Genomic DNA, 12,166 nt, shown 5'->3' with positions numbered 1-12,166 from the left:
TTCAGCAATTTCGGTAAAACAATGTGAGGCACCATGCTATGGGAAGAAGTGGACTTATACTGATAATACTCTTCTGGAATATTTTATAACTCTTGGAAGACGAAATAACGAATTTTAACCATTTCGGTTGGATATTGACGTCACAATCTTCAGTATTACGAAAATCGGGAGGTACCGTTCTAGGGGGGCTATATCGAAACGTGGACCTATACCGACGAATTTTAGTCAGAAATGGGGCAATATGAAAATGTGAACCTGTACAGACATATTTCTGGCGAACAGTTTTATATCACATTGAAGACTAAATACCAAATTTCAGCCATTTTGGTGGAATATTGAAGACACAACCTTCAAAATACGAAAAATCGGGAGGTACTTTTCCATGGGGGCTATATGAAGGCGTGGACCTATATCGACAAATTTAAAGGGAAAGTTTGAGTACCCCCAACGAAGTCTAAATACCAGATTTCAGCCATTTCGGTGGAATATTGAGGCCACAACGTTCAAAATACCGAAAATCGGCAGGTACCGTTCTATGGGGGCTATATGAAGGTGTGGACCGATACAGACAAAATTTTGGGGGAAAGTTTTATACCCTATAAAAGACTACGTACCAAAATTTCAGCCATTTTGGTAGGATAATGAAGCTAAAACCTTAAAAATACCGAAAATCGGGAGGTACCGTTCTATGGGGGCTATATGAAGGTGTGGACAGATACCGACAAAATTCTGGGGGAAAGTTTTATACCCCTAAAGAAGACTACGTACCAAATTTCAGTCATCTTGGTAGGATAATGAAGCTAAAACCTTAAAAATACCGAAAATCGGGAGGTACCGTTCTATGGGGGCTATATCAAAACGTGGGCCGATATATCCCATTTTCAATACCAACCATCCTGCAAGTAATAAAAACTTCTGTACCAAATTTTGACTCTCTATCTTTAAAATTGCGAGCTGTATCTTGATTTCAACAGACGGACGGACGGACGGACAGACGGACATGGTCAAATCGACATAGAATTTTATGCTGATCAATAATATATATACTTTATAGGCTCTCCGACGAATATTTCGATGTGTTACAAACGGAAGGACAATTTTAATTATACCCTCCATATGGTGGAGGGTATAACAAGACTAATATTGATGATTTTTTGGCTATACTATTTTTACTTGTTTTAAGCATTTACTAAAATTACTAAAAAAAAAGTCAGATCGATCCGACGATTAGAAATATTTTTGCCGCAACTTCCCATATGCTGCCTATTTTCCAGACTTTTGGAACTATGGTTTTGGCTATAGAAAAGTTCAGGACTTTAATAAGATGCTCGATTCGTGGCATACCATAGAGCTTGCGTTAGGGAAATTTAGTGTTCCGGAGCACAACTACCTGGAAACTGTGGTGGTACTTTTTTGTCTGGAAGAGATCTTGTACGACGTAATACCATTCGTTTTTGCAACACTTCAAGCGATCTTAACACTTGTTTTGCTTGTGCTCACGACCAACCTGTTGACTTTCGTTGTCAGTTACCAGTCACCATCATTATTTGGGAAATGTTAATCACTCTCATGGCTCAGTTGGCGATTTTATGGTTGTAGAAAAGGTTATGAAGTGGGTTAGTGAAAAACGGTTATTGCCTCTCAGAGGAAAGTAATGTTAGGCTTATAAATGCTGGAATATACACATGAGATTCCTATGTATAGTTCCAGTTCCTCAAATGAATTTCATACTCGTATGTTGTTTCATGGAGATTACATCAAGCAAAGGTTACAAATGTACTAATCACATGGAACTGGAAATGGAGGTGACACGGTTACGAGTTCCAATCAAAGATTAATTTTCTGTTAAAGCAGATGGTATGGTGGAAGACAGATCCCAACCCTTACCGACAGTGAAGTGAATGCAACTTTGTTAAATGGCTGCATCATCAGTGTAACCCTTTTGTAAAGTGATTTTGTCGTCGACTGGGGTAAGGACAGTCGCGTCCAGGGTCTTGATAAGACCCACTAAAACTTACGGAATGTAAAGACTAGTATGGGAGGTGACCAACCCTAGGGAAGTAAAGTGAATAAAATCATGTTAAATGCAGTGTAACCCTTTTGTTATCCATTGTAACGTGATTTTGTCTTCGCTGGGGTAAGAACAGTCGCGCCCAGGGTCTTGGTAAGACCCACTAAACCCTAAGGAATGAAAAGACTAGTGTCCTCCCTATCGTGGGGTGTAAATCGGGGTTTACTTTACACTCTACTCGCTTTAGATGCGGAAAAGTGTATTCAATTGGTATGGATTGAGCTCGATCGCAGGTGTGAAGGTAGCTCAGGCAAACTGGCTGGATGTTTGGCAGCTGGGGAATTCGTGTAAGGCGGGATTTGATGTAGACGATTCGTCAATGTTTAATTCTTTTCTCGCGAAATTAAGTGGTACTGATCTGTTTGTAGATAATCAGAAACTCGATACTTCGATGACGATTTGTAAATAATCGCAAACATGGTGAATAAATCGACATATACGATGTTCGAGGGTGAATGATTGTGAAAATGATTTATTTGGTTTTCGCGTGATCGGGAACGTGATGTATTCGAGAAGGCTAGCGCTATATGATCGAGAAGACTAGCGCTACGGTCTAGTCTCTACAATGCGCTACTAATTTCTTTATGCTGAACAGTGTATGTGCAACGGCTGACTCGAAGGCACGGTGGAACAGTAATATGAAATCCTTGATGTCCCAAAAGACCCAGTGAAACAATAACACGAAGTCCTTGTTGAACTGCTAACCCGAAGTCTCAGTTGGTAGCCCTCAACAGTAGAATTACCAAAGTAATTACACCGATGCGTAAGTTTGCGGATGTAGACCAGCTTCTACCCCAACACGTATATTTAACTGAGCTCCCCCTCTACTTCAATTTCTGAAATACTTAAGTGACCTGAGATATAATGTGAATGAGAATTATTCATCATAAATAGTAGTAAAATTACACTGAAATACAATTCTCCCAATGAGGGCGGGAAGTAATGATGTAGTCCATTCTCCGGACTGTGGCTAACAAGTTACCAAGAGCTAGTCTGGAGATAGGGATTCTGCTTCCTGAGTATTGTCAGTATGCGTGCTGGGTCCCCACCGGGCGGGTGGCACCTATGCTAACAATAGCTTTCTATAGCGGATATCATTCACGCTGACAGTTGTCAGTCGTCACCCTTCCCAGAGTTTACCAAGGCCACCCATTGTGTTAACAAAAAAATCTAGAGATTCCTTTTTTTCGCAAAGGAGGACCTTAACACCTCTGTACTGCGTGTGAAGACAGTGTTAGGTAAACGTTATTCAATCAGCAGCCAGCAATTGTCGCTGATCTTGCCGCCAGGATCAGATCTGCCGATGACTGCCACACAAAGTTCATCGGTCTACATGTTATATTTCCAGCGCCACTAGCCGTGAGATCCGTAAGTAGTGTGGTGTCTTTTCTGCTCCCATTCCTTTGATAGCAGGCAGATGAGGTAAAAGTTTTGGAGTCCTGGTTCGGGTTATGTCTCTTGGTGTTGAGGTGTGGTCCCTGCGTTGATCTAACTCTCTTCACCATGTAATTCTACGAAGAAGTGGTAATTGCATCCTGCATCCTTGATTTTACCTGTGGTTGATTCATCTCTTGTACTTTCAACACTTTCAACTTTAAGGGGTGTTCTGCCTGTGCAGTGGCAGATCTTCCTTTTGAAGAGGGTGTTGGAGTCAAACATGTAACATGTGTTAAGTAAAGCCAACATCGCTCCTAATCTGTCCTAATGTGGGTCATAGGGGTCTATTTTGGCATTGAGCTCAGCTTGGCCTCTTCGGTCGTCGTGATGAGTCAAAGTTTTCAGGATGTTTTCTTTCAAACTCACTCACAACCCTGAGATAGATTCTGATTAATTTGCATTCTCTCATCGAGATTGATACCTTCCCTGCCGATTTAATTCATGAGGTATGTAGTTCATCGAACTACGATAACCCTTCTTCTCCTTAGCCAACCAAGTCGCAGAGCTGGTTGAGGAGGTGGGTGCCTTTTCGATCAAGTTTTTTGTCGGGGTTCCATCCTCAATAGCGTGCCTGAGTTCGTCGTCAGATAACTGTCCCCGGACTCAACAGAAGCGCTATCTTAACTGATACTCAGGACCACCGTCCGCTCAGCAAGACTGTCGTTGACAACTTCCACAATGGGTACCCTTTGTCCGGTCCCTCCCAAAACTATAGTCCCTTCAACCGCATACTGAATTTCCACAGTCCTGTTATTATACCCTCAATATTTATCCTAACGACGGTATATACACTTTCGTACGGGCAAAATATGCCTCACCCAAATAATGGTTTTAGACTACAAGTATGTTTGGACGAAATATGTTTCAGACAATTTGGGGTTGAATTAGCCATATCCGTCCGTCTGGCTGCAGCACACGATAACTCTCGAACGGATCAACCGATTCGATCCAAAATTTGGCGTTTGTAATATTTTGTCCAAACTTATTTTAAGCTCGAAGATGGGTTATATCGGTCCACTCCTTCCGGTACCTCCCCCATAAAAGTTCGAAAATGTTTGAAAAATTTGTGCGCACGATAACTCTTGAAGGAAGTAACCCATTTGGTCCACGCTTTGCACATAGTGAAATTTCTACCAGACTTAGATGAGGTTCCAATATGGACTCAATCGGTCCACTCCTTCGGGTACTTACCACACAAAATTTCGGATAAGTTCACTTTGAGACCTGCTCTCGAATCACTTTGATTTTTGTTGAAGCAACTTGCATTCGCTGCATCAATAATGACGGTAAAAGTTTTTCAGAGGCAAGTCCATACTTCTGGAGAAAACAGCCCAAAACGTGTAAAAAAAAACCCCTCTGGCACCATATGTAGTGGCTGGAGAGCACGATAACTCTCGAACTGTCACTGTCACTAAAATTGTATGCACGATAGCTCTTGAACAGGCAACCAATTTGATCCAAACTTTGGATCTTCTAATATTTTGTCCCAATTTAGTTTAACTTCTAAAATGGCCCATATCGGTCCTCTCCTAAGAGTACATCCCCCACAAAAGTTCAACATTTGTGCGTAAGTAAAGTTTAGGGTCTGTTCTGATTTTGTAGCTCTGTGTACAGTTGTCAATTAACATACTCTTAAATTTGTAATAGGGTCATTGACCGGTATTAACAATAAGAAAATATGTAATCACAAATTGACCTTTATTCTCCTTAGTGATGTATATGCTTATAGAACACAGGTGTGAGTGTGATTCAAAATGAAACATAAAACGCAAATCACTAGCTGCTAGGCAATTTTTTTATAAATTTTCACTTTTCCTTTCTTTCGTGTTATTTTTTCAGTGAAATTAGGCCAGTTGTACTTCTACAACCATAACTTTATACCTTTCAAAACCGAGCATCTCAGCCAGCGATGCTCAATCGGCAATAACATAATTTCTGAAACAAATAAAAGCAATTACACGTTTAAACTTCAGCAAAAAAATATAAACATTTTTAGTTATAAAAACAACAACAAGAATATTAAGAATAAAAAATTAACCAGTTCTTTTGGATTTCGTTTTTGCATAATTGTTTTTTTTTTCTTTTGTGTTTGGTTGTTGAACTTGGCTTTTGTGTAGTAATATGCCGCCATCAATTCAAAAGAACAAGTAAATTTATCCACATCATTTCAGTTTAGTTTATTGCAATCGTAAAGTTTGTTACTGATTTAATACAAATATTATTTAACAAAAGTATCGAATTTTTTTAAGGACAATAACAAATCTGATGAAAAAAACAATTCTTTGAAGTGGCGAATTGGAAATAAATCAAGTTTTTGGTAGCGGACCAATACTCGTAGAATTTACGAAGTACAACTTGCAAGTACATGGGCAATATTTACAAATATTTATTACGAAAATCATCTATCTTACTGGGCACGGAATTGAAGCTATAATAAAAAATAGGTAAAAAAAACTTTTTAAATTAAACGGTTTTATGTTAAACATACATTGCAATGTTTAAGACAAATGTACTAAAAACCAAAAAATAATAAAATAGATACAGTCGTGGGAATTATAAACATATGCATTGACTAGACTAAAATAAAACCGTGGGGCACGTCATTTGTCTACAATCGTTGATTAAAATGTTTGTTTTGTAATGTTACACTATAATTAGGCAGTTGTTCAACAGACAACGATGGACGTGTGATAAGTAGGGCTAGAATGTGGAAACAAGCTAACAAGCTAGATTATAAGCGAGTTTTAGGGTTTCATAGTGGTGAGCGAGTAGTACTTTGTCGATTAAAGACAAACTACGAGCAGTGAAACGATTCCTCGCCAGCCAGCAGTGTGAATGTCCAACGATAAACTAGTTGAAACATCTCTTTTATTTGCATGGAGTGTATAAATATTGGAATTTCCATAAGCAAGAAAATAGTAAGTAATTTCCTCACCGTCTGCGGGCACATTAAGTCGATAATTTGTAGACAATTGACGTGCCCCACGGTTTTATTTTAGTCTAGTCTATGCATATGTTTATAATTCCCACGACTGTATCTATTTTATTATTTTTTGGTTTTTAGTACATTTATCTTAAACATTGCAATGTATGTTTAACATAAAACCGTTTAATTTAAAAAGTTTTTTACCTATTTTTATTTTCTAGTTTTTAGTTTTTATTTCGCATTCTGTTTAATTCATTTAGTGCTTCATTATTGCAAGGTTTCTTGCCCGTTAGTTTATTGCAGTCCAACTACTCTATACGTAGTCCTGCAAAGATCTTACTCTACTAAGAGCCACGTAGGCTTGACCTTCTTCAAACAGTTTCGCACCTAAGTATACGACTGCGTGATCCACAGTGCTGCCCTGCATTTTATGTATTGTAGAAGCCCATGATAGTACTAAAGGCAACATTCTTCTTTCAGCCGTCCCGTAATTGTACTTAGCTGAAAACTGTATGGCTTTCGGGTGTATAAGATGTACTGTATAGTGCACTGTATTCTTCTTGTCAAGCCTTTTATTTGATACCCATATTGATGGGATTGATAAAAAATTGTTATCAGCCATTTGGTAGCGGCGGCCATCTTAGATTTCAATTTTGCATAGTAAATTGTATTCTACTTGTTGAGACCTTTCATTTGATACCCATGTTGATGGGATTGATAAAACCTAAGTTATCCGCCATTTTGTAGCGGCCGCCATGTTGGATTTCAATTTATAATAGTATATTGTATTCTGCTTGTTGAGCCCTTTCATTTGATACCAATATTGATGGGATTAATAAAACATAAATTATCCGCCATTTTGTAGCGGCGGCCATCTTGAATTTATAATGATAATGAATAAACATAATTGTATTGTCACCAAAATCCAAAGTGTATACAAAATTTCAGATTAATCGGTTGACAGGAAGATGGTGAAATTTGAATTACTAAATTTGACCCAAGAATAAATAATAAATAAAACAAACGGGGTGAGCTAAATAAAACCCTTTAAAAAGTGTAGTACGTTATTAGAGCTGCTCGTAGTAATTTTGTTAGTTAAGGTGGTACAGTAGTTCAGACTTTGCTGGTGGAACACGTGTTATATTATATGGCGTTGAGGGACGTATGCAGGATTTCTTTTCGGGGGGCCCACCATGACCAAATATTGTGAAAATTTAAAATGTTGTGTTGCTATTTTAAAGGTTTTGTTAGCTGACTTTATATAAATTATTGACACAAAGTATATAAAATGGGCTATATCAGTCCACGTTTTGATATAGCCCCCATAGAACCCTACCACCCAATTTTCGGTATTTTGAAGGTTTTACCTTTATCATAACACCGAAATGCATGAAATTTGGTACTTCGTCTTCGTTGTGGGTATACAACTTCAAACAGAATTTTGTCGGTACAGGTCCACGCCTTCATATACCCCCATAGAACAATACCTCCCGACTTTCGGCATTTTGAAGGTTTTAGCTTCATTATCACACCAAAATGGCTAAAATTTGGTACTTAGTCTTCGTTGCGGGTATACAACTTTCCCGCAAAATAGTGTCGATATAGGTCCACGACTTCATATAGCCCCTGTAGAACAATACCTCCCGATTTTCGGTATTTTGAAGATTGTGGATCTATATCTATATATTTTTTGCAAGGGTCTATTTTGTTCACTAAGAAGTGAAAATACAGAATTACAGCCAAATCGGTTCGAAAATTTAGCTTAAATAGTTCAAAATACAGAAAATCGGACGGTACCTTTATGTGGGGTGTATAGCTAAATGTGGATCTACATTGAACACATTTTGCAAGGAGGTAGTTGGTGCACTGGGAAGTCAAAATGCAAACTTATTTTTGCTTAAATCGGTAAAACTAATCAGTGGTCTATGAAAATATCGCACACTAAATTTAGGCTATTCAATAAAAATTTTGAGTTATAGTAAAATCGGGGAAAGATATATATGGCGGCTATATCCAAATCTGAACCGATTTTTGTTAGAATCGGTAAAACTAACTAGTGGTCTAAGAAAATATCGCATATTAAATTTGAAGGCCATTCAATAAAAATTGACCGAGTTACAGCAAAATCGGAAAAAGATATATATGGGGGCTATATCCAAATCTGAACCGATATGGACCAAAATTGGAATTTTTCATTCCTATGCCGTCAAAAGTAATTGTACAAAAATTCATCAATCTAGATCAACTCCCTCTATTTTTGTCCACGTTTACAAAGAAGCGGCACCACTGTGCGAGGGCGTTCCGAGACATCGTCTCTATTGCGGCTCGCCTTGTACCTGCTGGTCGATAACTAGAAGTGAGTCCAAATTTCCCAGCAGAGGCGACGGTATAGGGCACGATTACACTCCTATCTGGATGACTCTTCAGAAACTGTAAGGTATGTGACAGATCAGGGACGTACGCAGGATTTCATTTCGGGGGGGGCCCAACTTGACCAAAAATCATGAAAAATTCAAATTTTGTGTAGCGTTAGGTAAAGCTATTTTAATGGGTTATGGCCACCTATAAGAATCAGAAAAGCCATTTTCATGCATATTTTGCAAGAAATCTATTAAACCTTGAGAAACCTTCAATTTTTTTTTTTTTTTGAAAAATCTTTCTGGCTAATACCTACCTATAAAACACTGTTTTTACTAAAGCAGTTTGCGGTACCCACTGTAGTTTGAAAAAGAGTAAACCGATCAGCATATATTTTTGTGGGATCATTACGAACCTAATAATCTTGTCCATTATCGAAACGGAATTAAAAAATAATTTAACTATTCTATTCTACATGTACTTTAAAATGAGCACAAAAATTTAGATTTTTCGAAATTTATATGAAATATTGGTACATAGTATATAAATTCAATAGAAAGAACTCATAATATTTAGGATACAATTTTAAATATTTACTGTGTAGAATATTTAGAACTGAAAATAGATAATATCGAGCCACTTTGGTAAAGTTTTTAATCATACAGGTCCACGTTATGGTTTATCGCAGAATCTTACAACTACAAAGAATTGCCGTTGTCGTTGCTATAGCATGAATTTCATTATTTCGATGATATTAGCTTAATTTTTAAGAATATCGTCTGTCGCTGATATGTTTCCAAATGAACACATTCGGGTATGTGATGAAAACCGAATCGACTCGATTTGCAGAATCGAAATGGTATATAATCGGAGTGCCGTTGATGATATTTACAGTTTTGCTTCGCAAAGGCCCCTTTTTTGAATAATATTTTTAAAATCCATTTTCAATTTCATTAAAATATTCAAAAAATTAGACATATACGATTTCGATTTATGGCAAAACGAGTCGAATCGTTTTCCATCCAGTTTTGGAGATATGGTGCGAAATGTATACAAATTATGGAAATTTTAGATATATTATAACTAGACAGCGGAATCCTATGGAAATGTATATATGGTTAGAATGGTCGTAGAGAAAATCTGATTAGACAGAAACTCGTTTCATCACAAAATAAAACGAATGTAGCATATCGTGCATATTTTGGCATATTTTTACATATTTGCATAAAATGAGCATATTCAAAAATATATACAAGGATTGGTGGTCTAAAAATCCCACCGAAATGACTGAAATTTGGTATTAAGTCTTCGTTAGGGGTATAAAATTTTACACCTGAAATTTGTCCGCATGGGTCCACGTTTTCATATAGCCCCCATAGAACGGTACCTCCCGATTTCTGGTGTTTTGAAGGTTGTGGCCTCAATATCCCGCCAATATGGCTGAAATTGGGTATTAAGTCTTCCTATGGGGGTAAACAACTTTCCACCAAAAATTTGTCGGCTTAGGTTCTGGCCTTCATATAGCCCCCATAGAACGATACCTCCCGATTTTCGGTATTTTGAAGTTTGAGGCTGGGGTTATAAATTTCTCTATTTTATTGAAAAGAATTTTAAGCAGAAAAATTGTACATACAAAAATTGTTTGTACCTATTATTGAATTAGTTGTTGCATAAGAAAATATGTAAAATGCATAAATTTTGCATATGCAAAAATTTATGCATTTTACATATGTCATATGTTTCGATTGCAATTTAATCCGAAGACAAAAATATGAACAGTCCCAAAATTTGACATGAATCGGACCATAAATAGGGGTTGCATAAAATTCCACTGTCTAATTATAACATTTGAGGCAATAAATGTAGTTTTTCCAGTTCATTACTTCTCCAAATATTTTATTCTGGCCTTTATCTACAAATTTGCTTCAGAGGTCAGAAGAATGTTTGCATTGGTTTCAGAGATATAGCCCTGAGTTGCTTTAAAAAGACAATATTTAACAAGGTTTAGATGAGGCCATAAAATCCAAGCTGGGTCTGACTCAACAAAACGCAACTAGAGCTGTTGTATTTTTGGTCTGTACTTTCACAAAATCCTCACTTCGAATTGTTTGCACAAGAATACCTTAAAAATGTTGCACAGTGTTATTTACCGGAAAATTATTTTTACTTTTAATATAATGTTACAAAAGAAACGTTATAATTTTGTTTTTAATTGTACGATTAGAAGTTTTTGGACTCGATGACAAACACTTTGATGGACTTAGTTCTGTACTGTTTTGACAAATAACAATCGATCCTTATTGAACCCCACATAATTATTCGCTAATAATAAGCTAATTAATTTTGGAAATTAATCTTATTTTGGGAGACACTCCTCTGGATAGTTATCGCGCCCATAAGTTATTTTAGTTGATCACTGTAGTATTTAGAGCTTTGTCAGGAAGCATGAACTTGTCCACGAAATATAGGATATCGCTGTAAACAAGACTACACAATGTCCAAAGGATCCTATAACAGTCTTTAAACTGCAGTTAAGTTAGACTATGAGGGACCTGAAGATGTTGTCCAAACATATCCTCTTGGAACTTGATCTACTTTTGGAAGTAATTTTGGGAGTGGACCGAGATAGTCCATATTAGGTTCGATTTTAGACTGAATCGGTTAGTCCCTTCGACCATTTTAGGGAATATTTTTTAACTTTTGTGGCAGAGGTACCGATAGGACTTAAATTTAATTTGGACAAAACATTACGAGATCCATATCTTAGACCAAATCGGTTGATCCGTTGAGTTATCATGAGTTTCAACCTGCCAGACAAACAGAGATACAGACGGACGGTGGTAAGTACTTCCATCTTGTCTGAAACGAATATCGTCCAAACATATGTGGAGTCTAAAATCATTATTTTGAGGAGACCTATTTGTATCGTGTCCGAGTGTATATAATCTCGTAGCCTTAAAGTCTGAGGCTTCGGTGATGATAAGGAAAAAAATAAAGTGACGCACAAAAGTTCATTTGTCTTCATAATTTTTTCATACTGTTTAGCAGTCTAAAATAGAATAACAAAATATTGGCGATGGCAGTAAAACAATCTCTAATTGGCTTTCAAGATGTAGTCCACGAAGGATCGACCCTTCATACATTTTATCAAATAGGCATTTTTTCATGTACTGCCATTCCCACAATACTGAACTCGTTATTATTGTTGTTACAGAATAAGTAGTAGGCCTTGAGAGCTCTATGTAGTTCGATTATGACATAAACTTGGAGTATATTCATTATGGAATTCGCATTTGATATGACATGAACAAGTAATTCAGATTTCATTGGAAGTTTCTCTAAAAAACATCATACAACCAAAATTTTTTAAAATA

Source organism: Musca autumnalis, unplaced genomic scaffold, assembly GCF_047663935.1.
Source record: "Musca autumnalis isolate F117 unplaced genomic scaffold, ASM4766393v1 scaffold_3, whole genome shotgun sequence".
Classification (NCBI taxonomy): domain Eukaryota; kingdom Metazoa; phylum Arthropoda; class Insecta; order Diptera; family Muscidae; genus Musca; species Musca autumnalis.
Note: the sequence above shows the minus strand (reverse complement) of the source record.